Below are 26,905 nucleotides of genomic sequence, written 5' to 3'. Positions count from 1 at the left end.
AGCCTGCACATGTACAAGAGTCTACTACACAACATTGTTTGATCATTACAATATTATCACTATTTATATTACACTTGAACACAACTATTTGTTCCCATCATGCAATCTACACTACTACGCCTAGCCTGTACTGGAAGGGTCTGGGTGTCCCTGCCTCCCTTTTCAGCCACATCCTGTTTCTTGGTTTGGGACAGTAACACATGTTATACTGTCACCATCTAGTGGTGGGTAGCACACACTACACCGTTTAAGATTTTCACTGACATCAAACTTGAACAACTTTATAATGAAACATAACAAATCACATTTAAATTAGCTTGAAAAAAACAACTAATTCCAATACAAAATATTGGGCAATATCTGAAAAATGCTGTTCACAAACACCTTCCGTCTAATTTGACTTAGTTGGAAATGCTTTGCGAAGAAGAATGGGCAAACATGTCAGTCTTTCGATGTGCAAAACCGGTAGTAACAGACCCAAAGACATGCAACTGTTTGCAACTCTTCCACACCATATGTGTTCAGTTTTCTGTTCGTCTACAACAAACAAAGTCCGGTTTCATCCGTTTAAAGTTTGCATGTTTAAAACTACATGTAAAGAAAGGGACGACTTTACCTGCAAGTACCCACATCATTCCGGGTGGTAATTGTGTTGTGCACAATGAACATGTACGCAACTATAACCATATTATCTCAGCCTAACACTGTCCACACATTAATGCTGTAGAACTCAGTGACTTGTTGTACTATCAACTGTATTTCAGATATTGATAGTGACATTTTAATTGATTTTGACAAGAGAGGGGGTGCACCGTTTCTGGAGGTACTGCAATACCAGATCAATGCGTTGAGTGGACAGAGCAAGCCCCTATTCCATCTCCCTGATCCAAAAATCAATTTAATATATGGTCCCCAGATAGTGGACGTATCAGATATTAAACTGATAAGAACAGATACTACACTTGATCTTAGCCAAAAGGCCGAGAAGCGATGCCACTAAGTCGTCAGAAGGGAGCATGTCATTCCGGACACAACAACCTAAAGTGACGGTTACACACATTTATTAACCACAACGTCACATATCAACACACCAAACAACAACCATAAGCTTTTTGAATGACTGCATTATTTTGAAGGCTGCAAATACTTTTAATGAACGGAAGTGTTTGATCACTCCTGCTTGTCATGGTCACGTGGTACACGTCAGTCCAATAGTAAGCGGCGAAATACATTTTTCAAACATTCGCATCGCCCCAGTCTCATTCAACCAAACAAACAATGCATAGTCTTCAATATAAAATACATAAATGTTGGTGGTTGGTAGAATATTTTAGCAAAAGGTAAAGTAGCTTTGATCAACATTTGACCAATATAATTGTCGAGCCCGCCTCATGACCAAACTACTTCCGGCTTATTTCTTGTGCCATTGAGACAAACGCTTCCGCCACCAAGTGACGTGGAGTGGTAACTACATCACTTAAAACCGGACATGAAGGCAACACATAAAACTTAAGCATTACTTGTAACTAACACGTAATACAATTTATAACAATTACCCATGTAAAATGCTTAGAAATTCTTTATAGTAATTTCTCAGTACCTGTACTGATAAAACAACACAGGTTGTGTTGTTGAAAGCATAGCAGCATAGGTGCAAAGTTGTTACCAGTAGGTGGCAGTACAACACCAGCTTTCCGTACACTCGCTGCATGATCAGTCAGGTTGAATTGTTGTTTTGTTTGCAATTCAAAGTCAGTGACAATCTTTAACATTGTAATATGTGCTACTCAACACTAGATGGTGGCATTATGACATGTGTTCATTTCAATAACAAAACATGTAATTAATCTGAGGACATGATACATTTAGTGTGTATTATCATTAAACAGATGATCAGGGGAGAGCGCGAACGCAGTCCCCCACTACCACAAATTTTGCAGTCGAGATTCCCACATTTGGGGAATTCGTAAGGGTCAGCACAGCCGGAGTGCAATGGCAGAGCCTCACCCTAGGTGAACCACCTTCTTGATCATGGTAACTCCCCTGCCAGGTAAGTATGAGTTGTACATGGCTCACACACACAAGTCATTCACACACACACCATGTTAAGTGATGGGCTCATCGCATGCACACTAGCAAACACACACACTCAAAAGCCTGCACATGTACAAGAGTCTACTACACAACATTGTTTGATCATTACAATATTATCACTATTTATATTACACTTGAACACAACTATTTGTTCCCATCATGCAATCTACACTACTACGCCTAGCCTGTACTGGAAGGGTCTGGGTGTCCCTGCCTCCCTTTACAGCCACATCCTGTTTCTTGGTTTGGGACAGTAACACATGTTATACTGTCACCATCTAGTGGTGGGTAGCACACACTACACCGTTTAAGATTTTCACTGACATCAAACTTGAACAACTTTATAATGAAACATAACAAATCACATTTAAATTAGCTTGAAAAAAACAACTAATTCCAATACAAAATATTGGGCAATATCTGAAAAATGCTGTTCACAAACACCTTCCGTCTAATTTGACTTAGTTGGAAATGCTTTGCGAAGAAGAATGGGCAAACATGTCAGTCTTTCGATGTGCAAAACCGGTAGTAACAGACCCAAAGACATGCAACTGTTTGCAACTCTTCCACACCATATGTGTTCAGTTTTCTGTTCGTCTACAACAAACAAAGTCCGGTTTCATCCGTTTAAAGTTTGCATGTTTAAAACTACATGTAAAGAAAGGGACGACTTTACCTGCAAGTACCCACATCATTCCGGGTGGTAATTGTGTTGTGCACAATGAACATGCACGCAACTATAACCATATTATCTCAGCCTAACAAATTCCACACATTAATGCTGTAAAACTCAGTGACTTGTTGTACTATCAACTGTATTTCAGATATTAATAGTGACATTTTAATTGATTTTGACAAGAGACGGGGTGCACCGTTTCTGGAGGTACTGCAATACCAGATCGATGCGTGGAGTGGACAGAGCAAGCCCCTATTCCATCTCCCTGATGCAAAAATCAATTTAATATATGGTCCCCGGATAGGGGACGTATCAGATATTAAACTGATAAGAACAGATACTACACTTGATCTTAGCCAAAAGGCCGAGAAGCGATGCCACTAAGTCGTCAGAAGGGAGCATGTCATTCCGGACACAACAACCTAAAGTGACACACATTTATTAACCACAACGTCACATATCAACACACCAAACAACAACCATGCAGTTTTTGAATGACTGCATTATTTTGAAGGCTGCAAATACTTTTAATGAACGGAAGTGTTTGATCACTCCTGCTTGTCATGGTCACGTGGTACACGTCAGTCCAATAGTAAGCGGCGAAATACATTTTTCAAACATTCGCATCGCCCCAGTCTCATTCAACCAAACAAACAATGCATAGTCTTCAATATAAAATACATAAATGTTGGTGGTTGGTAGAATATTTTAGCAAAAGGTAAAGTAGCTTTGATCAACATTTGACCAATATAATTGTCGAGCCCGCCTCATGACCAAACTACTTCCGGCTTATTTCTTGTGCCATTGAGACAAACGCTTCCGCCACCAAGTGACGTGGAGTGGTAACTACATCACTTAAAACCGGACATGAAGGCAACACATAAAACTGAAGCATTACTTGTAACTAACACGTAATACAATTTATAACAATTACCCATGTAAAATGCTTAGAAATTCTTTATAGTAATTTCTCAGTACCTGTACTGATAAAACAACACAGGTTGTGTTGTTGAAAGCATAGCAGCATAGGTGCAAAGTTGTTACCAGTAGGTGGCAGTACAACACCAGCTTTCCGTACACTCGCTGCATGATCAGTCAGGTTGAATTGTTGTTTTGTTTGCAATTCAAAGTCAGTGACAATCTTTAACATTGTAATATGTGCTACTCAACACTAGATGGTGGCATTATGACATGTGTTCATTTCAATAACAGAACATGTAATTAATCTGAGGACATGATACATTTAGTGTGTATTATCATTAAACAGATGATCAGGGGAGAGCGCGAACGCAGTCCCCCACTACCACAAATTTTGCAGTCGAGATTCCCACATTTGGGGAATTCGTAAGGGTCAGCACAGCCGGAGTGCAATGGCAGAGCCTCACCCTAGGTGAACCACCTTCTTGATCATGGTAACTCCCCTGCCAGGTAAGTATGAGTTGTACATGGCTCACACACACAAGTCATTCACACACACACCATGTTAAGTGATGGGCTCATCGCGTGCACACTAGCAAACACACACACTCAAAAGCCTGCACATGTACAAGAGTCTACTACACAACATTGTTTGATCATTACAATATTATCACTATTTATATTACACTTGAACACAACTATTTGTTCCCATCATGCAATCTACACTACTACGCCTAGCCTGTACTGGAAGGGTCTGGGTGTCCCTGCCTCCCTTTTCAGCCACATCCTGTTTCTTGGTTTGGGACAGTAACACATGTTATACTGTCACCATCTAGTGGTGGGTAGCACACACTACACCGTTTAAGATTTTCACTGACATCAAACTTGAACAACTTTATAATGAAACATAACAAATCACATTTAAATTAGCTTGAAAAAAACAACTAATTCCAATACAAAATATTGGGCAATATCTGAAAAATGCTGTTCACAAACACCTTCCGTCTAATTTGACTTAGTTGGAAATGCTTTGCGAAGAAGAATGGGCAAACATGTCAGTCTTTCGATGTGCAAAACCGGTAGTAACAGACCCAAAGACATGCAACTGTTTGCAACTCTTCCACACCATATGTGTTCAGTTTTCTGTTCGTCTACAACAAACAAAGTCCGGTTTCATCCGTTTAAAGTTTGCATGTTTAAAACTACATGTAAAGAAAGGGACGACTTTACCTGCAAGTACCCACATCATTCCGGGTGGTAATTGTGTTGTGCACAATGAACATGTACGCAACTATAACCATATTATCTCAGCCTAACACTGTCCACACATTAATGCTGTAGAACTCAGTGACTTGTTGCACTATCAACTGTATTTCAGATATTAATAGTGACATTTTAATTGATTTTGACAAGAGAGGTACTGCAATACCAGATCGATGCGTGGAGTGGACAGAGCAAGCCCCTATTCCATCTCCCTGATCCAAAAATCAATTTAATATATGGTCCCCGGATAGGGGACGTATCAGATATTAAACTGATAAGAACAGATACTACACTTGATCTTAGCCAAAAGGCCGAGAAGCGATGCCACTAAGTCGTCAGAAGGGAGCATGTCATTCCGGACACAACAACTTAAAGTGACGGTTACACACATTTATTAACCACAACGTCACATATCAACACACCAAACAACAACCATGCACTTTTTGAATGACTGCATTATTTTGAAGGCTGCAAATACTTTTAATGAACGGAAGTGTTTGATCACTCCTGCTTGTCATGGTCACGTGGTACACGTCAGTCCAATAGTAAGCGGCGAAATACATTTTTCAAACATTCGCATCGCCCCAGTCTCATTCAACCAAACAAACAATAAAAAATACATAAATGTTGGTGGTTGGTAGAATATTTTAGCAAAAGGTAAAGTAGCTTTGATCAACATTTGACCAATATAATTGTCGAGCCCGCCTCATGACCAAACTACTTCCGGCTTATTTCTTGTGCCATTGAGACAAACGCTTCCGCCACCAAGTGACGTGGAGTGGTAACTACATCACTTAAAACCGGACATGAAGGCAACACATAAAACTTAAGCATTACTTGTAACTAACACGTAATACAATTTATAACAATTACCCATGTAAAATGCTTAGAAATTCTTTATAGTAATTTCTCAGTACCTGTACTGATAAAACAACACAGGTTGTGTTGTTGAAAGCATAGCAGCATAGGTGCAAAGTTGTTACCAGTAGGTGGCAGTACAACACCAGCTTTCCGTACACTCGCTGCATGATCAGTCAGGTTGAATTGTTGTTTTGTTTGCAATTCAAAGTCAGTGACAATCTTTAACATTGTAATATGTGCTACTCAACACTAGATGGTGGCATTATGACATGTGTTCATGTCAATAACAGAACATGTAAGTAATCTGAGGACATGATACATTTAGTGTGTATTATCATTAAACAGATGATCAGGGGAGAGCGCGAACGCAGTCCCCCACTACCACAAATTTAGCAGTCGAGATTCCCACATTTGGGGAATTCGTAAGGGTCAGCACAGCCGGAGTGCAATGGCAGAGCCTCACCCTAGGTGAACCACCTTCTTGATCATGGTAACTCCCCTGCCAGGTAAGTATGAGTTGTACATGGCTCACACACACAAGTCATTCACACACACACCATGTTAAGTGATGGGCTCATCGCGTGCACACTAGCAAACACACACACTCAAAAGCCTGCACATGTACAAGAGTCTACTACACAACATTGTTGGATCATTACAATATTATCACTATTTATATTACACTTGAACACAACTATTTGTTCCCATCATGCAATCTACACTACTACGCCTAGCCTGTACTGGAAGGGTCTGGGTGTCCCTGCCTCCCTTTACAGCCACTTCCTGTTTCTTGGTTTGGGACAGTAACACATGTTATACTGTCACCATCTAGTGGTGGGTAGCACACACTACACCGTTTAAGATTTTCACTGACATCAAACTTGAACAACTTTATAATGAAACATAACAAATCACATTTAAATTAGCTTGAAAAAAACAACTAATTCCAATACAAAATATTGGGCAATATCTGAAAAATGCTGTTCACAAACACCTTCCGTCTAATTTGACTTAGTTGGAAATGCTTTGCGAAGAAGAATGGGCAAACATGTCAGTCTTTCGATGTGCAAAACCGGTAGTAACAGACCCAAAGACATGCAACTGTTTGCAACTCTTCCACACCATATGTGTTCAGTTTTCTGTTCGTCTACAACAAACAAAGTCCGGTTTCATCCGTTTAAAGTTTGCATGTTTAAAACTACATGTAAAGAAAGGGACGACTTTACCTGCAAGTACCCACATCATTGCAGGTGGTAATTGTGTTGTGCACAATGAACATGTACGCAACTATAACCATATTATCTCAGCCTAACACTGTCCACACATTAATGCTGTAGAACTCAGTGACTTGTTGCACTATCAACTGTATTTCAGATATTAATAGTGACATTTTAATTGATTTTGACAAGAGAGGTACTGCAATACCAGATCGATGCGTGGAGTGGACAGAGCAAGCCCCTATTCCATCTCCCTGATCCAAAAATCAATTTAATATATGGTCCCCGGATAGGGGACGTATCAGATATTACACTGATAAGAACAGATACTACACTTGATCTTAGCCAAAAGGCCGAGAAGCGATGCCACTAAGTCGTCAGAAGGGAGCATGTCATTCCGGACACAACAACCTAAAGTGACGGTTACACACATTTATTAACCACAACGTCACATATCAACACACCAAACAACAACCATAAGCTTTTTGAATGACTGCATTATTTTGAAGGCTGCAAATACTTTTAATGAACGGAAGTGTTTGATCACTCCTGCTTGTCATGGTCACGTGGTACACGTCAGTCCAATAGTAAGCGGCGAAATACATTTTTCAAACATTCGCATCGCCCCAGTCTCATTCAACCAAACAAACAATGCATAGTCTTCAATATAAAATACATAAATGTTGGTGGTTGGTAGAATATTTTAGCAAAAGGTAAAGTAGCTTTGATCAACATTTGACCAATATAATTGTCGAGCCCGCCTCATGACCAAACTACTTCCGGCTTATTTCTTGTGCCATTGAGACAAACGCTTCAGCCACCAAGTGACGTGGAGTGGTAACTACATCACTTAAAACCGGACATGAAGGCAACACATAAAACTTAAGCATTACTTGTAACTAACACGTAATACAATTTATAACAATTACCCATGTAAAATGCTTAGAAATTCTTTATAGTAATTTCTCAGTACCTGTACTGATAAAACAACACAGGTTGTGTTGTTGAAAGCATAGCAGCATAGGTGCAAAGTTGTTACCAGTAGGTGGCAGTACAACACCAGCTTTCCGTACACTCGCTGCATGATCAGTCAGGTTGAATTGTTTTGTTTGCAATTCAAAGTCAGTGACAATCTTTAACATTGTAATATGTGCTACTCAACACTAGATGGTGGCAACATTGACATGTGTTCATTTCAATAACAGAACATGTAATTAATCTGAGGACATGATACATTTAGTGTGTATTATCATTAAACAGATGATCAGGGGAGAGCGCGAACGCAGTCCCCCACTACCACAAATTTTGCAGTCGAGATTCCCACATTTGGGGAATTCGTAAGGGTCAGCACAGCCGGAGTGCAATGGCAGAGCCTCACCCTAGGTGAACCACCTTCTTGATCATGGTAACTCCCCTGCCAGGTAAGTATGAGTTGTACATGGCTCACACACACAAGTCATTCACACACACACCATGTTAAGTGATGGGCTCATCGCGTGCACACTAGCAAACACACACACTCAAAAGCCTGCACATGTACAAGAGTCTACTACACAACATTGTTTGATCATTACAATATTATCACTATTTATATTACACTTGAACACAACTATTTGTTCCCATCATGCAATCTACACTACTACGCCTAGCCTGTACTGGAAGGGTCTGGGTGTCCCTGCCTCCCTTTTCAGCCACATCCTGTTTCTTGGTTTGGGACAGTAACACATGTTATACTGTCACCATCTAGTGGTGGGTAGCACACACTACACCGTTTAAGATTTTCACTGACATCAAACTTGAACAACTTTATAATGAAACATAACAAATCACATTTAAATTAGCTTGAAAAAAACAACTAATTCCAATACAAAATATTGGGCAATATCTGAAAAATGCTGTTCACAAACACCTTCCGTCTAATTTGACTTAGTTGGAAATGCTTTGCGAAGAAGAATGGGCAAACATGTCAGTCTTTCGATGTGCAAAACCGGTAGTAACAGACCCAAAGACATGCAACTGTTTGCAACTCTTCCACACCATATGTGTTCAGTTTTCTGTTCGTCTACAACAAACAAAGTCCGGTTTCATCCGTTTAAAGTTTGCATGTTTAAAACTACATGTAAAGAAAGGGACGACTTTACCTGCAAGTACCCACATCATTCCGGGTGGTAATTGTGTTGTGCACAATGAACATGTACGCAACTATAACCATATTATCTCAGCCTAACACTGTCCACACATTAATGCTGTAGAACTCAGTGACTTGTTGTACTATCAACTGTATTTCAGATATTAATAGTGACATTTTAATTGATTTTGACAAGAGAGGGGGTGCACCGTTTCTGGAGGTACTGCAATACCAGATCGATGCGTGGAGTGGACAGAGCAAGCCCCTATTCCATCTCCCTGATCCAAAAATCAATTTAATATATGGTCCCCGGATAGGGGACGTATCAGATATTAAACTGATAAGAACAGATACTACACTTGATCTTAGCCAAAAGGCCGAGAAGCGATGCCACTAAGTCGTCAGAAGGGAGCATGTCATTCCGGACACAACAACCTAAAGTGACGGTTACACACATTTATTAACCACAACGTCACATATCAACACACCAAACAACAACCATGCACTTTTTGAATGACTGCATTATTTTGAAGGCTGCAAATACTTTTAATGAACGGAAGTGTTTGATCACTCCTGCTTGTCATGGTCACGTGGTACACGTCAGTCCAATAGTAAGCGGCGAAATACATTTTTCAAACATTCGCATCGCCCCAGTCTCATTCAACCAAACAAACAATGCATAGTCTTCAATATAAAATACATAAATGTTGGTGGTTGGTAGAATATTTTAGCAAAAGGTAAAGTAGCTTTGATCAACATTTGACCAATATAATTGTCGAGCCCGCCTCATGACCAAACTACTTCCGGCTTATTTCTTGTGCCATTGAGACAAACGCTTCCGCCACCAAGTGACGTGGAGTGGTAACTACATCACTTAAAACCGGACATGAAGGCAACACATAAAACTTAATTATTACTTGTAACTAACACGTAATACAATTTATAACAATTACCCATGTAAAATGCTTAGAAATTCTTTATAGTAATTTCTCAGTACCTGTACTGATAAAACAACACAGGTTGTGTTGTTGAAAGCATAGCAGCATAGGTGCAAAGTTGTTACCAGTAGGTGGCAGTACAACACCAGCTTTCCGTACACTCGCTGCATGATCAGTCAGGTTGAATTGTTGTTTTGTTTGCAATTCAAAGTCAGTGACAATCTTTAACATTGTAATATGTGCTACTCAACACTAGATGGTGGCAACATTGACATGTGTTCATTTCAATAACAGAACATGTAATTAATCTGAGGACATGATACATTTAGTGTGTATTATCATTAAACAGATGATCAGGGGAGAGCGCGAACGCAGTCCCCCACTACCACAAATTTTGCAGTCGAGATTCCCACATTTGGGGAATTCGTAAGGGTCAGCACAGCCGGAGTGCAATGGCAGAGCCTCAACCTAGGTGAACCACCTTCTTGATCATGGTAACTCCCCTGCCAGGTAAGTATGAGTTGTACATGGCTCACACACACAAGTCATTCACACACACACCATGTTAAGTGATGGGCTCATCGCGTGCACACTAGCAAACACACACACTCAAAAGCCTGCACATGTACAAGAGTCTACTACACAACATTGTTTGATCATTACAATATTATCACTATTTATATTACACTTGAACACAACTATTTGTTCCCATCATGCAATCTACACTAATACGCCTAGCCTGTACTGGAAGGGTCTGGGTGTCCCTGCTTCCCTTTACAGCCACTTCCTGTTTCTTTATTTGGGACAGTAACACATGTTATACTGTCACCATCTAGTGGTGGGTAGCACACACTACACCGTTTAAGATTTTTACTGACATCAAACTTGAACAACTTTATAATGAAACATAACAAATCACATTTAAATTAGCTTGAAAAAACAACTAATTCCAATACAAAATATTGGGCAATATCTGAAAAATGCTGTTCACAAACACCTTCCGTCTAATTTGACTTAGTTGGAAATGCTTTGCGAAGAAGAATGGGCAAACATGTCAGTCTTTCGATGTGCAAAACCGGTAGTAACAGACCCAAAGACATGCAACTGTTTGCAACTCTTCCACACCATATGTGTTCAGTTTTCTGTTCGTCTACAACAAACAAAGTCCGGTTTCATCCGTTTAAAGTTTGCATGTTTAAAACTACATGTAAAGAAAGGGACGACTTTACCTGCAAGTACCCACATCATTCCGGGTGGTAATTGTGTTGTGCACAATGAACATGTACGCAACTATAACCATATTATCTCAGCCTAACACTGTCCACACATTAATGCTGTAGAACTCAGTGACTTGTTGTACTATCAACTGTATTTCAGATATTAATAGTGACATTTTAATTGATTTTGACAAGAGAGGAGGTGCACCGTTTCTGGAGGTACTGCAATACCAGATCGATGCGTGGAGTGGACAGAGCAAGCCCCTATTCCATCTCCCTGATCCAAAAATCAATTTAATATATGGTCCCCGGATAGGGGACGTATCAGATATTAAACTGATAAGAACAGATACTACACTTGATCTTAGCCAAAAGGCCGAGAAGCGATGCCACTAAGTCGTCAGAAGGGAGCATGTCATTCCGGACACAACAACCTAAAGTGACGGTTACACACATTTATTAACCACAACGTCACATATCAACACACCAAACAACAACCATGCACTTTTTGAATGACTGCATTATTTTGAAGGCTGCAAATACTTTTAATGAACGGAAGTGTTTGATCACTCCTGCTTGTCATGGTCACGTGGTACACGTCAGTCCAATAGTAAGCGGCGAAATACATTTTTCAAACATTCGCATCGCCCCAGTCTCATTCAACCAAACAAACAATGCATAGTCTTCAATATAAAATACATAAATGTTGGTGGTTGGTAGAATATTTTAGCAAAAGGTAAAGTAGCTTTGATCAACATTTGACCAATATAATTGTCGAGCCCGCCTCATGACCAAACTACTTCCGGCTTATTTCTTGTGCCATTGAGACAAACGCTTCCGCCACCAAGTGACGTGGAGTGGTAACTACATCACTTAAAACCGGACATGAAGGCAACACATAAAACTTAAGCATTACTTGTAACTAACACGTAATACAATTTATAACAATTACCCATGTAAAATGCTTAGAAATTCTTTATAGTAATTTCTCAGTACCTGTACTGATAAAACAACACAGGTTGTGTTGTTGAAAGCATAGCAGCATAGGTGCAAAGTTGTTACCAGTAGGTGGCAGTACAACACCAGCTTTCCGTACACTCGCTGCATGATCAGTCAGGTTGAATTGTTGTTTTGTTTGCAATTCAAAGTCAGTGACAATCTTTAACATTGTAATATGTGCTACTCAACACTAGATGGTGGCAACATTGACATGTGTTCATTTCAATAACAGAACATGTAATTAATCTGAGGACATGATACATTTAGTGTGTATTATCATTAAACAGATGATCAGGGGAGAGCGCGAACGCAGTCCCCCACTACCACAAATTTTGCAGCCGAGATTCCCACATTTGGGGAATTCGTAAGGGTCAGCACAGCCGGAGTGCAATGGCAGAGCCTCACCCTAGGTGAACCACCTTCTTGATCATGGTAACTCCCCTGCCAGGTAAGTATGAGTTGTACATGGCTCACACACACAAGTCATTCACACACACACCATGTTAAGTGATGGGCTCATCGCGTGCACACTAGCAAACACACACACTCAAAAGCCTGCACATGTACAAGAGTCTACTACACAACATTGTTGGATCATTACAATATTATCACTATTTATATTACACTTGAACACAACTATTGGTTCCCATCATGCAATCTACACTAATACGCCTAGCCTGTACTGGAAGGGTCTGGGTGTCCCTGCTTCCCTTTACAGCCACTTCCTGTTTCTTTGTTTGGGACAGTAACACATGTTATACTGTCACCATCTAGTGGTGGGTAGCACACACTACACCGTTTAAGATTTTTACTGACATCAAACTTGAACAACTTTATAATGAAACATAACAAATCACATTTAAATTAGCTTGAAAAAAACAACTAATTCCAATACAAAATATTGGGCAATATCTGAAAAATGCTGTTCACAAACACCTTCCGTCTAATTTGACTTAGTTGGAAATGCTTTGCGAAGAAGAATGGGCAAACATGTCAGTCTTTCGATGTGCAAAACCGGTAGTAACAGACCCAAAGACATGCAACTGTTTGCAACTCTTCCACACCATATGTGTTCAGTTTTCTGTTCGTCTACAACAAACAAAGTCCGGTTTCATCCGTTTAAAGTTTGCATGTTTAAAACTACATGTAAAGAAAGGGACGAGTTTACCTGCAAGTACCCACATCATTCCGGGTGGTAATTGTGTTGTGCACAATGAACATGTACGCAACTATAACCATATTATCTCAGCCTAACACTGTCCACACATTAATGCTGTAGAACTCAGTGACTTGTTGTACTATCAACTGTATTTCAGATATTAATAGTGACATTTTAATTGATTTTGACAAGAGAGGGGGTGCACCGTTTCTGGAGGTACTGCAATACCAGATCGATGCGTGGAGTGGACAGAGCAAGCCCCTATTCCATCTCCCCCTATCCAAAAATCAATTTAATATATGGTCCCCAGATAGGGGACGTATCAGATATTAAACTGATAAGAACAGATACTACACTTGATCTTAGCCAAAAGGCCGAGAAGCGATGCCACTAAGTCGTCAGAAGGGAGCATGTCATTCCGGACACAACAACCTAAAGTGACGGTTACACACATTTATTAACCACAACGTCACATATCAACACACCAAACAACAACCATAAGCTTTTTGAATGACTGCATTATTTTGAAGGCTGCAAATACTTTTAATGAACGGAAGTGTTTGATCACTCCTGCTTGTCATGGTCACGTGGTACACGTCAGTCCAATAGTAAGCGGCGAAATAAATTTTTCAAACATTCGCATCGCCCCAGTCTCATTCAACCAAACAAACAATGCATAGTCTTCAATATAAAATACATAAATGTTGGTGGTTGGTAGAATATTTTAGCAAAAGGTAAAGTAGCTTTGATCAACATTTGACCAATATAATTGTCGAGCCCGCCTCATGACCAAACTACTTCCAGCTTATTTCTTGTGCCATTGAGACAAACGCTTCAGCCACCAAGTGACGTGGAGTGGTAACTACATCACTTAAAACCGGACATGAAGGCAACACATAAAACTTAAGCATTACTTGTAACTAACACGTAATACAATTTATAACAATTACCCATGTAAAATGCTTAGAAATTCTTTATAGTAATTTCTCAGTACCTGTACTGATAAAACAACACAGGTTGTGTTGTTGAAAGCATAGCAGCATAGGTGCAAAGTTGTTACCAGTAGGTGGCAGTACAACACCAGCTTTCCGTACACTCGCTGCATGATCAGTCAGGTTGAATTGTTGTTTTGTTTGCAATTCAAAGTCAGTGACAATCTTTAACATTGTAATATGTGCTACTCAACACTAGATGGTGGCAACATTGACATGTGTTCATTTCAATAACAGAACATGTAATTAATCTGAGGACATGATACATTTAGTGTGTATTATCATTAAACAGATGATCAGGGGAGAGCGCGAACGCAGTCCCCCACTACCACAAATTTTGCAGTCGAGATTCCCACATTTGGGGAATTCGTAAGGGTCAGCACAGCCGGAGTGCAATGGCAGAGCCTCAACCTAGGTGAACCACCTTCTTGATCATGGTAACTCCCCTGCCAGGTAAGTATGAGTTGTACATGGCTCACACACACAAGTCATTCACACACACACCATGTTAAGTGATGGGCTCATCGCGTGCACACTAGCAAACACACACACTCAAAAGCCTGCACATGTACAAGAGTCTACTACACAACATTGTTTGATCATTACAATATTATCACTATTTATATTACACTTGAACACAACTATTTGTTCCCATCATGCAATCTACACTAATACGCCTAGCCTGTACTGGAAGGGTCTGGGTGTCCCTGCTTCCCTTTACAGCCACTTCCTGTTTCTTTGTTTGGGACAGTAACACATGTTATACTGTCACCATCTAGTGGTGGGTAGCACACACTACACCGTTTAAGATTTTTACTGACATCAAACTTGAACAACTTTATAATGAAACATAACAAATCACATTTAAATTAGCTTGAAAAAAACAACTAATTCCAATACAAAATATTGGGCAATATCTGAAAAATGCTGTTCACAAACACCTTCCGTCTAATTTGACTTAGTTGGAAATGCTTTGCGAAGAAGAATGGGCAAACATGTCAGTCTTTCGATGTGCAAAACCGGTAGTAACAGACCCAAAGACATGCAACTGTTTGCAACTCTTCCACACCATATGTGTTCAGTTTTCTGTTCGTCTACAACAAACAAAGTCCGGTTTCATCCGTTTAAAGTTTGCATGTTTAAAACTACATGTAAAGAAAGGGACGACTTTACCTGCAAGTACCCACATCATTCCGGGTGGTAATTGTGTTGTGCACAATGAACATGTACGCAACTATAACCATATTATCTCAGCCTAACACTGTCCACACATTAATGCTGTAGAACTCAGTGACTTGTTGTACTATCAACTGTATTTCAGATATTAATAGTGACATTTTAATTGATTTTGACAAGAGAGGAGGTGCACCGTTTCTGGAGGTACTGCAATACCAGATCGATGCGTGGAGTGGACAGAGCAAGCCCCTATTCCATCTCCCTGATCCAAAAATCAATTTAATATATGGTCCCCGGATAGGGGACGTATCAGATATTAAACTGATAAGAACAGATACTACACTTGATCTTAGCCAAAAGGCCGAGAAGCGATGCCACTAAGTCGTCAGAAGGGAGCATGTCATTCCGGACACAACAACCTAAAGTGACGGTTACACACATTTATTAACCACAACGTCACATATCAACACACCAAACAACAACCATGCACTTTTTGAATGACTGCATTATTTTGAAGGCTGCAAATACTTTTAATGAACGGAAGTGTTTGATCACTCCTGCTTGTCATGGTCACGTGGTACACGTCAGTCCAATAGTAAGCGGCGAAATACATTTTTCAAACATTCGCATCGCCCCAGTCTCATTCAACCAAACAAACAATGCATAGTCTTCAATATAAAATACATAAATGTTGGTGGTTGGTAGAATATTTTAGCAAAAGGTAAAGTAGCTTTGATCAACATTTGACCAATATAATTGTCGAGCCCGCCTCATGACCAAACTACTTCCGGCTTATTTCTTGTGCCATTGAGACAAACGCTTCCGCCACCAAGTGACGTGGAGTGGTAACTACATCACTTAAAACCGGACATGAAGGCAACACATAAAACTTAAGCATTACTTGTAACTAACACGTAATACAATTTATAACAATTACCCATGTAAAATGCTTAGAAATTCTTTATAGTAATTTCTCAGTACCTGTACTGATAAAACAACACAGGTTGTGTTGTTGAAAGCATAGCAGCATAGGTGCAAAGTTGTTACCAGTAGGTGGCAGTACAACACCAGCTTTCCGTACACTCGCTGCATGATCAGTCAGGTTGAATTGTTGTTTTGTTTGCAATTCAAAGTCAGTGACAATCTTTAACATTGTAATATGTGCTACTCAACACTAGATGGTGGCAACATTGACATGTGTTCATTTCAATAACAGAACATGTAATTAATCTGAGGACATGATACATTTAGTGTGTATTATCATTAAACAGATGATCAGGGGAGAGCGCGAACGCAGTCCCCCACTACCACAAATTTTGCAGTCGAGATTCCCACATTTGGGGAATTCGTAAGGGTCAGCACAGCCGGAGTGCAATGGCAGAGCCTCACCCTAGGTGAACCACCTTCTTGATCATGGTAACTCCCCTGCCAGGTAAGTATGAGTTGTACATGGCTCACACACACAAGTCATTCACACACACACCATGTTAAGTGATGGGCTCATCGCGTGCACACTATCAAACACACACACTCAAAAGCCTGCACATGTACAAGAGTCTACTACACAACATTGTTGGATCATTACAATATTATCACTATTTATATTACACTTGAACACAACTATTTGTTCCCATCATGCAATCTACACTAATACGCCTAGCCTGTACTGGAAGGGTCTGGGTGTCCCTGCTTCCCTTTACAGCCACTTCCTGTTTCTTTGTTTGGGACAGTAACACATGTTATACTGTCACCATCTAGTGGTGGGTAGCACACACTACACCGTTTAAGATTTTTACTGACATCAAACTTGAACAACTTTATAATGAAACATAACAAATCACATTTAAATTAGCTTGAAAAAAAACAACTAATTCCAATACAAAATATTGGGCAATATCTGAAAAATGCTGTTCACAAACACCTTCCGTCTAATTTGACTTAGTTGGAAATGCTTTGCGAAGAAGAATGGGCAAACATGTCAGTCTTTCGATGTGCAAAACCGGTAGTAACAGACCCAAAGACATGCAACTGTTTGCAACTCTTCCACACCATATGTGTTCAGTTTTCTGTTCGTCTACAACAAACAAAGTCCGGTTTCATCCGTTTAAAGTTTGCATGTTTAAAACTACATGTAAAGAAAGGGACGACTTTACCTGCAAGTACCCGCATCATTCCGGGTGGTAATTGTGTTGTGCACAATGAACATGTACGCAACTATAACCATATTATCTCAGCCTAACACTGTCCACACATTAATGCTGTAGAACTCAGTGACTTGTTGTACTATCAACTGTATTTCAGATATTAATAGTGACATTTTAATTGATTTTGACAAGAGAGGGGGTGCACCGTTTCTGGAGGTACTGCAATACCAGATCGATGCGTGGAGTGGACAGAGCAAGCCCCTATTCCATCTCCCTGATCCAAAAATCAATTTAATATATGGTCCCCGGATAGGGGACGTATCAGATATTAAACTGATAAGAACAGATACTACACTTGATCTTAGCCAAAAGGCCGAGAAGCGATGCCACTAAGTCGTCAGAAGGGAGCATGTCATTCCGGACACAACAACCTAAAGTGACGGTTACACACATTTATTAACCACAACGTCACATATCAACACACCAAACAACAACCATGCACTTTTTGAATGACTGCATTATTTTGAAGGCTGCAAATACTTTTAATGAACGGAAGTGTTTGATCACTCCTGCTTGTCATGGTCACGTGGTACACGTCAGTCCAATAGTAAGCGGCGAAATACATTTTTCAAACATTCGCATCGCCCCAGTCTCATTCAACCAAACAAACAATGCATAGTCTTCAATATAAAATACATAAATGTTGGTGGTTGGTAGAATATTTTAGCAAAAGGTAAAGTAGCTTTGATCAACATTTGACCAATATAATTGTCGAGCCCGCCTCATGACCCAACTACTTCCGGCTTATTTCTTGTGCCATTGAGACAAACGCTTCCGCCACCAAGTGACGTGGAGTGGTAACTACATCACTTAAAACCGGACATGAAGGCAACACATAAAACTTAAGCATTACTTGTAACTAACACGTAATACAATTTATAACAATTACCCATGTAAAATGCTTAGAAATTCTTTATAGTAATTTCTCAGTACCTGTACTGATAAAACAACACAGGTTGTGTTGTTGAAAGCATAGCAGCATAGGTGCAAAGTTGTTACCAGTAGGTGGCAGTACAACACCAGCTTTCCGTACACTCCCTGCATGATCAGTCAGGTTGAATTGTTGTTTTGTTTGCAATTCAAAGTCAGTGACAATCTTTAACATTGTAATATGTGCTACTCAACACTAGATGGTGGCAACATTGACATGTGTTCATTTCAATAACAGAACATGTAATTAATCTGAGGACATGATACATTTAGTGTGTATTATCATTAAACAGATGATCAGGGGAGAGCGCGAACGCAGTCCCCCACTACCACAAATTTTGCAGCCGAGATTCCCACATTTGGGGAATTCGTAAGGGTCAGCACAGCCGGAGTGCAATGGCAGAGCCTCACCCTAGGTGAACCACCTTCTTGATCATGGTAACTCCCCTGCCAGGTAAGTATGAGTTGTACATGGCTCACACACACAAGTCATTCACACACACACCATGTTAAGTGATGGGCTCATCGCGTGCACACTAGCAAACACACACACTCAAAAGCCTGCACATGTACAAGAGTCTACTACACAACATTGTTGGATCATTACAATATTATCACTATTTATATTACACTTGAACACAACTATTTGTTCCCATCATGCAATCTACACTAATACGCCTAGCCTGTACTGGAAGGGTCTGGGTGTCCCTGCTTCCCTTTACAGCCACTTCCTGTTTCTTTGTTTGGGACAGTAACACATGTTATACTGTCACCATCTAGTGGTGGGTAGCACACACTACACCGTTTAAGATTTTTACTGACATCAAACTTGAACAACTTTATAATGAAACATAACAAATCACATTTAAATTAGCTTGAAAAAAACAACTAATTCCAATACAAAATATTGGGCAATATCGGAAAAATGCTGTTCACAAACACCTTCCGTCTAATTTGACTTAGTTGGAAATGCTTTGCGAAGAAGAATGGGCAAACATGTCAGTCTTTCGATGTGCAAAACCGGTAGTAACAGACCCAAAGACATGCAACTGTTTGCAACTCTTCCACACCATATGTGTTCAGTTTTCTGTTCGTCTACAACAAACAAAGTCCGGTTTCATCCGTTTAAAGTTTGCATGTTTAAAACTACATGTAAAGAAAGGGACGAGTTTACCTGCAAGTACCCACATCATTCCGGGTGGTAATTGTGTTGTGCACAATGAACATGTACGCAACTATAACCATATTATCTCAGCCTAACACTGTCCACACATTAATGCTGTAGAACTCAGTGACTTGTTGTACTATCAACTGTATTTCAGATATTAATAGTGACATTTTAATTGATTTTGACAAGAGAGGGGGTGCACCGTTTCTGGAGGTACTGCAATACCAGATCGATGCGTGGAGTGGACAGAGAAAGCCCCTATTCCATCTCCCTGATCCAAAAATCAATTTAATATATGGTCCCCGGATAGGGGACGTATCAGATATTAAACTGATAAGAACAGATACTACACTTGATCTTAGCCAAAAGGCCGAGAAGCGATGCCACTAAGTCGTCAGAAGGGAGCATGTCATTCCGGACACAACAACCTAAAGTGACGGTTACACACATTTATTAACCACAACGTCACATATCAACACACCAAACAACAACCATAAGCTTTTTGAATGACTGCATTATTTTGAAGGCTGCAAATACTTTTAATGAACGGAAGTGTTTGATCACTCCTGCTTGTCATGGTCACGTGGTACACGTCAGTCCAATAGTAAGCGGCGAAATAAATTTTTCAAACATTCGCATCGCCCCAGTCTCATTCAACCAAACAAACAATGCATAGTCTTCAATATAAAATACATAAATGTTGGTGGTTGGTAGAATATTTTAGCAAAAGGTAAAGTAGCTTTGATCAACATTTGACCAATATAATTGTCGAGCCCGCCTCATGACCAAACTACTTCCAGCTTATTTCTTGTGCCATTGAGACAAACGCTTCAGCCACCAAGTGACGTGGAGTGGTAACTACATCACTTAAAACCGGACATGAAGGCAACACATAAAACTTAAGCATTACTTGTAACTAACACGTAATACAATTTATAACAATTACCCATGTAAAATGCTTAGAAATTCTTTATAGTAATTTCTCAGTACCTGTACTGATAAAACAACACAGGTTGTGTTGTTGAAAGCATAGCAGCATAGGTGCAAAGTTGTTACCAGTAGGTGGCAGTACAACACCAGCTTTCCGTACACTCGCTGCATGATCAGTCAGGTTGAATTGTTGTTTTGTTTGCAATTCAAAGTCAGTGACAATCTTTAACATTGTAATATGTGCTACTCAACACTAGATGGTGGCAACATTGACATGTGTTCATTTCAATAACAGAACATGTAATTAATCTGAGGACATGATACATTTAGTGTGTATTATCATTAAACAGATGATCAGGGGAGAGCGCGAACGCAGTCCCCCACTACCACAAATTTTGCAGTCGAGATTCCCACATTTGGGGAATTCGTAAGGGTCAGCACAGCCGGAGTGCAATGGCAGAGCCTCAACCTAGGTGAACCACCTTCTTGATCATGGTAACTCCCCTGCCAGGTAAGTATGAGTTGTACATGGCTCACACACACAAGTCATTCACACACACACCATGTTAAGTGATGGGCTCATCGCGTGCACACTAGCAAACACACACACTCAAAAGCCTGCACATGTACAAGAGTCTACTACACAACATTGTTTGATCATTACAATATTATCACTATTTATATTACACTTGAACACAACTATTTGTTCCCATCATGCAATCTACACTAATACGCCTAGCCTGTACTGGAAGGGTCTGGGTGTCCCTGCTTCCCTTTACAGCCACTTCCTGTTTCTTTGTTTGGGACAGTAACACATGTTATACTGTCACCATCTAGTGGTGGGTAGCACACACTACACCGTTTAAGATTTTTACTGACATCAAACTTGAACAACTTTATAATGAAACATAACAAATCACATTTAAATTAGCTTGAAAAAAACAACTAATTCCAATACAAAATATTGGGCAATATCTGAAAAATGCTGTTCACAAACACCTTCCGTCTAATTTGACTTAGTTGGAAATGCTTTGCGAAGAAGAATGGGCAAACATGTCAGTCTTTCGATGTGCAAAACCGGTAGTAACAGACCCAAAGACATGCAACTGTTTGCAACTCTTCCACACCATATGTGTTCAGTTTTCTGTTCGTCTACAACAAACAAAGTCCGGTTTCATCCGTTTAAAGTTTGCATGTTTAAAACTACATGTAAAGAAAGGGACGACTTTACCTGCAAGTACCCACATCATTCCGGGTGGTAATTGTGTTGTGCACAATGAACATGTACGCAACTATAACCATATTATCTCAGCCTAACACTGTCCACACATTAATGCTGTAGAACTCAGTGACTTGTTGTACTATCAACTGTATTTCAGATATTAATAGTGACATTTTAATTGATTTTGACAAGAGAGGAGGTGCACCGTTTCTGGAGGTACTGCAATACCAGATCGATGCGTGGAGTGGACAGAGCAAGCCCCTATTCCATCTCCCTGATCCAAAAATCAATTTAATATATGGCCCCCGGATAGGGGACGTATCAGATATTAAACTGATAAGAACAGATACTACACTTGATCTTAGCCAAAAGGCCGAGAAGCGATGCCACTAAGTCGTCAGAAGGGAGCATGTCATTCCGGACACAACAACCTAAAGTGACGGTTACACACATTTATTAACCACAACGTCACACATCAACACACCAAACAACAACCATGCACTTTTTGAATGACTGCATTATTTTGAAGGCTGCAAATACTTTTAATGAACGGAAGTGTTTGATCACTCCTGCTTGTCATGGTCACGTGGTACACGTCAGTCCAATAGTAAGCGGCGAAATACATTTTTCAAACATTCGCATCGCCCCAGTCTCATTCAACCAAACAAACAATGCATAGTCTTCAATATAAAATACATAAATGTTGGTGGTTGGTAGAATATTTTAGCAAAAGGTAAAGTAGCTTTGATCAACATTTGACCAATATAATTGTCGAGCCCGCCTCATGACCAAACTACTTCCGGCTTATTTCTTGTGCCATTGAGACAAACGCTTCCGCCACCAAGTGACGTGGAGTGGTAACTACATCACTTAAAACCGGACATGAAGGCAACACATAAAACTTAAGCATTACTTGTAACTAACACGTAATACAATTTATAACAATTACCCATGTAAAATGCTTAGAAATTCTTTATAGTAATTTCTCAGTACCTGTACTGATAAAACAACACAGGTTGTGTTGTTGAAAGCATAGCAGCATAGGTGCAAAGTTGTTACCAGTAGGTGGCAGTACAACACCAGCTTTCCGTACACTCGCTGCATGATCAGTCAGGTTGAATTGTTGTTTTGTTTGCAATTCAAAGTCAGTGACAATCTTTAACATTGTAATATGTGCTACTCAACACTAGATGGTGGCAACATTGACATGTGTTCATTTCAATAACAGAACATGTAATTAATCTGAGGACATGATACATTTAGTGTGTATTATCATTAAACAGATGATCAGGGGAGAGCGCGAACGCAGTCCCCCACTACCACAAATTTTGCAGTCGAGATTCCCACATTTGGGGAATTCATAAGGGTCAGCACAGCCGGAGTGCAATGGCAGAGCCTCACCCTAGGTGAACCACCTTCTTGATCATGGTAACTCCCCTGCCAGGTAAGTATGAGTTGTACATGGCTCACACACACAAGTCATTCACACACACACCATGTTAAGTGATGGGCTCATCGCGTGCACACTAGCAAACACACACACTCAAAAGCCTGCACATGTACAAGAGTCTACTACACAACATTGTTGGATCATTACAATATTATCACTATTTATATTACACTTGAACACAACTATTTGTTCCCATCATGCAATCTACACTAATACGCCTAGCCTGTACTGGAAGGGTCTGGGTGTCCCTGCTTCCCTTTACAGCCACTTCCTGTTTCTTTGTTTGGGACAGTAACACATGTTATACTGTCACCATCTAGTGGTGGGTAGCACACACTACACCGTTTAAGATTTTTACTGACATCAAACTTGAACAACTTTATAATGAAACATAACAAATCACATTTAAATTAGCTTGAAAAAAACAACTAATTCCAATACAAAATATTGGGCAATATCGGAAAAATGCTGTTCACAAACACCTTCCGTCTAATTTGACTTAGTTGGAAATGCTTTGCGAAGAAGAATGGGCAAACATGTCAGTCTTTCGATGTGCAAAACCGGTAGTAACAGACCCAAAGACATGCAACTGTTTGCAACTCTTCCACACCATATGTGTTCAGTTTTCTGTTCGTCTACAACAAACAAAGTCCGGTTTCATCCGTTTAAAGTTTGCATGTTTAAAACTACATGTAAAGAAAGGGACGAGTTTACCTGCAAGTACCCACATCATTCCGGGTGGTAATTGTGTTGTGCACAATGAACATGTACGCAACTATAACCATATTATCTCAGCCTAACACTGTCCACACATTAATGCTGTAGAACTCAGTGACTTGTTGTACTATCAACTGTATTTCAGATATTAATAGTGACATTTTAATTGATTTTGACAAGAGAGGGGGTGCACCGTTTCTGGAGGTACTGCAATACCAGATCGATGCGTGGAGTGGACAGAGCAAGCCCCTATTCCATCTCCCTGATCCAAAAATCAATTTAATATATGGTCCCCGGATAGGGGACGTATCAGATATTAAACTGATAAGAACAGATACTACACTTGATCTTAGCCAAAAGGCCGAGAAGCGATGCCACTAAGTCGTCAGAAGGGAGCATGTCATTCCGGACACAACAACCTAAAGTGACGGTTACACACATTTATTAACCACAACGTCACATATCAACACACCAAACAACAACCATAAGCTTTTTGAATGACTGCATTATTTTGAAGGCTGCAAATACTTTTAATGAACGGAAGTGTTTGATCACTCCTGCTTGTCATGGTCACGTGGTACACGTCAGTCCAATAGTAAGCGGCGAAATACATTTTTCAAACATTCGCATCGCCCCAGTCTCATTCAACCAAACAAACAATGCATAGTCTTCAATATAAAATACATAAATGTTGGTGGTTGGTAGAATATTTTAGCAAAAGGTAAAGTAGCTTTGATCAACATTTGACCAATATAATTGTCGAGCCCGCCTCATGACCAAACTACTTCCAGCTTATTTCTTGTGCCATTGAGACAAACGCTTCAGCCACCAAGTGACGTGGAGTGGTAACTACATCACTTAAAACCGGACATGAAGGCAACACATAAAACTTAAGCATTACTTGTAACTAACACGTAATACAATTTATAACAATTACCCATGTAAAATGCTTAGAAATTCTTTATAGTAATTTCTCAGTACCTGTACTGATAAAACAACACAGGTTGTGTTGTTGAAAGCATAGCAGCATAGGTGCAAAGTTGTTACCAGTAGGTGGCAGTACAACACCAGCTTTCCGTACACTCGCTGCATGATCAGTCAGGTTGAATTGTTGTTTTGTTTGCAATTCAAAGTCAGTGACAATCTTTAACATTGTAATATGTGCTACTCAACACTAGATGGTGGCATTATGACATGTGTTCATTTCAATAACAGAACATGTAATTAATCTGAGGACATGATACATTTAGTGTGTATTATCATTAAACAGATGATCAGGGGAGAGCGCGAACGCAGTCCCCCACTACCACAAATTTTGCAGTCGAGATTCCCACATTTGGGGAATTCATAAGGGTCAGCACAGCCGGAGTGCAATGGCAGAGCCTCACCCTAGGTGAACCACCTTCTTGATCATGGTAACTCCCCTGCCAGGTAAGTATGAGTTGTACATGGCTCACACACACAAGTCATTCACACACACACCATGTTAAGTGATGGGCTCATCGCGTGCACACTAGCAAACACACACACTCAAAAGCCTGCACATGTACAAGAGTCTACTACACAACATTGTTGGATCATTACAATATTATCACTATTTATATTACACTTGAACACAACTATTTGTTCCCATCATGCAATCTACACTAATACGCCTAGCCTGTACTGGAAGGGTCTGGGTGTCCCTGCTTCCCTTTACAGCCACTTCCTGTTTCTTTGTTTGGGACAGTAACACATGTTATACTGTCACCATCTAGTGGTGGGTAGCACACACTACACCGTTTAAGATTTTTACTGACATCAAACTTGAACAACTTTATAATGAAACATAACAAATCACATTTAAATTAGCTTGAAAAAAACAACTAATTCCAATACAAAATATTGGGCAATATCGGAAAAATGCTGTTCACAAACACCTTCCGTCTAATTTGACTTAGTTGGAAATGCTTTGCGAAGAAGAATGGGCAAACATGTCAGTCTTTCGATGTGCAAAACCGGTAGTAACAGACCCAAAGACATGCAACTGTTTGCAACTCTTCCACACCATATGTGTTCAGTTTTCTGTTCGTCTACAACAAACAAAGTCCGGTTTCATCCGTTTAAAGTTTGCATGTTTAAAACTACATGTAAAGAAAGGGACGAGTTTACCTGCAAGTACCCACATCATTCCGGGTGGTAATTGTGTTGTGCACAATGAACATGTACGCAACTATAACCATATTATCTCAGCCTAACACTGTCCACACATTAATGCTGTAGAACTCAGTGACTTGTTGTACTATCAACTGTATTTCAGATATTAATAGTGACATTTTAATTGATTTTGACAAGAGAGGGGGTGCACCGTTTCTGGAGGTACTGCAATACCAGATCGATGCGTGGAGTGGACAGAGCAAGCCCCTATTCCATCTCCCTGATCCAAAAATCAATTTAATATATGGTCCCCGGATAGGGGACGTATCAGATATTAAACTGATAAGAACAGATACTACACTTGATCTTAGCCAAAAGGCCGAGAAGCGATGCCACTAAGTCGTCAGAAGGGAGCATGTCATTCCGGACACAACAACCTAAAGTGACGGTTACACACATTTATTAACCACAACGTCACATATCAACACACCAAACAACAACCATAAGCTT

At 40.0% G+C, this 26,905-nt stretch overlaps 1 protein-coding gene and 25 non-coding genes across 27 annotated transcripts in view; all 26 read right to left on the bottom strand.

Annotated features, from left to right (window-relative positions):
- klhl36 (kelch-like family member 36) overlaps positions 1–26,905 on the bottom strand; it is a 215,850-nt gene that overhangs the window by 43,388 nt on the left and 145,557 nt on the right. The window lies entirely within an intron of this gene.
- Positions 802–992, bottom strand: LOC133631668 (U2 spliceosomal RNA). Its single transcript, XR_009821574.1, has one exon. It is a non-coding gene; the product is annotated as a U2 spliceosomal RNA (small nuclear RNA).
- On the bottom strand, positions 1,895–2,058 carry LOC133631707 (U1 spliceosomal RNA). Its single transcript, XR_009821610.1, has one exon. It is a non-coding gene; the product is annotated as a U1 spliceosomal RNA (small nuclear RNA).
- Positions 2,956–3,146, bottom strand: LOC133631650 (U2 spliceosomal RNA). The gene has a single exon (XR_009821557.1). It is a non-coding gene; the product is annotated as a U2 spliceosomal RNA (small nuclear RNA).
- LOC133631705 (U1 spliceosomal RNA) lies at positions 4,043–4,206 on the bottom strand. The gene has a single exon (XR_009821608.1). It is a non-coding gene; the product is annotated as a U1 spliceosomal RNA (small nuclear RNA).
- Positions 5,078–5,274, bottom strand: LOC133631670 (U2 spliceosomal RNA). Its single transcript, XR_009821576.1, has one exon. It is a non-coding gene; the product is annotated as a U2 spliceosomal RNA (small nuclear RNA).
- Positions 6,163–6,326, bottom strand: LOC133631714 (U1 spliceosomal RNA). Its single transcript, XR_009821616.1, has one exon. It is a non-coding gene; the product is annotated as a U1 spliceosomal RNA (small nuclear RNA).
- On the bottom strand, positions 7,198–7,394 carry LOC133631671 (U2 spliceosomal RNA). The gene has a single exon (XR_009821577.1). It is a non-coding gene; the product is annotated as a U2 spliceosomal RNA (small nuclear RNA).
- Positions 8,295–8,458, bottom strand: LOC133631704 (U1 spliceosomal RNA). Its single transcript, XR_009821607.1, has one exon. It is a non-coding gene; the product is annotated as a U1 spliceosomal RNA (small nuclear RNA).
- LOC133631615 (U2 spliceosomal RNA) lies at positions 9,356–9,546 on the bottom strand. The gene has a single exon (XR_009821523.1). It is a non-coding gene; the product is annotated as a U2 spliceosomal RNA (small nuclear RNA).
- On the bottom strand, positions 10,450–10,613 carry LOC133631582 (U1 spliceosomal RNA). The gene has a single exon (XR_009821494.1). It is a non-coding gene; the product is annotated as a U1 spliceosomal RNA (small nuclear RNA).
- On the bottom strand, positions 11,510–11,700 carry LOC133631640 (U2 spliceosomal RNA). Its single transcript, XR_009821547.1, has one exon. It is a non-coding gene; the product is annotated as a U2 spliceosomal RNA (small nuclear RNA).
- On the bottom strand, positions 12,604–12,767 carry LOC133631713 (U1 spliceosomal RNA). Its single transcript, XR_009821615.1, has one exon. It is a non-coding gene; the product is annotated as a U1 spliceosomal RNA (small nuclear RNA).
- Positions 13,665–13,856, bottom strand: LOC133631645 (U2 spliceosomal RNA). Its single transcript, XR_009821552.1, has one exon. It is a non-coding gene; the product is annotated as a U2 spliceosomal RNA (small nuclear RNA).
- On the bottom strand, positions 14,760–14,923 carry LOC133631581 (U1 spliceosomal RNA). Its single transcript, XR_009821493.1, has one exon. It is a non-coding gene; the product is annotated as a U1 spliceosomal RNA (small nuclear RNA).
- Positions 15,821–16,011, bottom strand: LOC133631639 (U2 spliceosomal RNA). The gene has a single exon (XR_009821546.1). It is a non-coding gene; the product is annotated as a U2 spliceosomal RNA (small nuclear RNA).
- LOC133631703 (U1 spliceosomal RNA) lies at positions 16,915–17,078 on the bottom strand. Its single transcript, XR_009821606.1, has one exon. It is a non-coding gene; the product is annotated as a U1 spliceosomal RNA (small nuclear RNA).
- On the bottom strand, positions 17,977–18,167 carry LOC133631614 (U2 spliceosomal RNA). Its single transcript, XR_009821522.1, has one exon. It is a non-coding gene; the product is annotated as a U2 spliceosomal RNA (small nuclear RNA).
- Positions 19,071–19,234, bottom strand: LOC133631712 (U1 spliceosomal RNA). The gene has a single exon (XR_009821614.1). It is a non-coding gene; the product is annotated as a U1 spliceosomal RNA (small nuclear RNA).
- LOC133631664 (U2 spliceosomal RNA) lies at positions 20,132–20,322 on the bottom strand. The gene has a single exon (XR_009821570.1). It is a non-coding gene; the product is annotated as a U2 spliceosomal RNA (small nuclear RNA).
- On the bottom strand, positions 21,226–21,389 carry LOC133631580 (U1 spliceosomal RNA). The gene has a single exon (XR_009821492.1). It is a non-coding gene; the product is annotated as a U1 spliceosomal RNA (small nuclear RNA).
- On the bottom strand, positions 22,287–22,477 carry LOC133631649 (U2 spliceosomal RNA). The gene has a single exon (XR_009821556.1). It is a non-coding gene; the product is annotated as a U2 spliceosomal RNA (small nuclear RNA).
- LOC133631720 (U1 spliceosomal RNA) lies at positions 23,381–23,544 on the bottom strand. The gene has a single exon (XR_009821622.1). It is a non-coding gene; the product is annotated as a U1 spliceosomal RNA (small nuclear RNA).
- LOC133631613 (U2 spliceosomal RNA) lies at positions 24,442–24,632 on the bottom strand. The gene has a single exon (XR_009821521.1). It is a non-coding gene; the product is annotated as a U2 spliceosomal RNA (small nuclear RNA).
- Positions 25,535–25,698, bottom strand: LOC133631719 (U1 spliceosomal RNA). The gene has a single exon (XR_009821621.1). It is a non-coding gene; the product is annotated as a U1 spliceosomal RNA (small nuclear RNA).
- On the bottom strand, positions 26,596–26,786 carry LOC133631612 (U2 spliceosomal RNA). Its single transcript, XR_009821519.1, has one exon. It is a non-coding gene; the product is annotated as a U2 spliceosomal RNA (small nuclear RNA).

Source organism: Entelurus aequoreus, linkage group LG16 (assembly GCF_033978785.1).
Source record: "Entelurus aequoreus isolate RoL-2023_Sb linkage group LG16, RoL_Eaeq_v1.1, whole genome shotgun sequence".
In the NCBI taxonomy this organism is placed as follows: domain Eukaryota; kingdom Metazoa; phylum Chordata; class Actinopteri; order Syngnathiformes; family Syngnathidae; genus Entelurus; species Entelurus aequoreus.
Note: the sequence above shows the minus strand (reverse complement) of the source record. Positions and strands in the feature narration are given on the sequence as shown.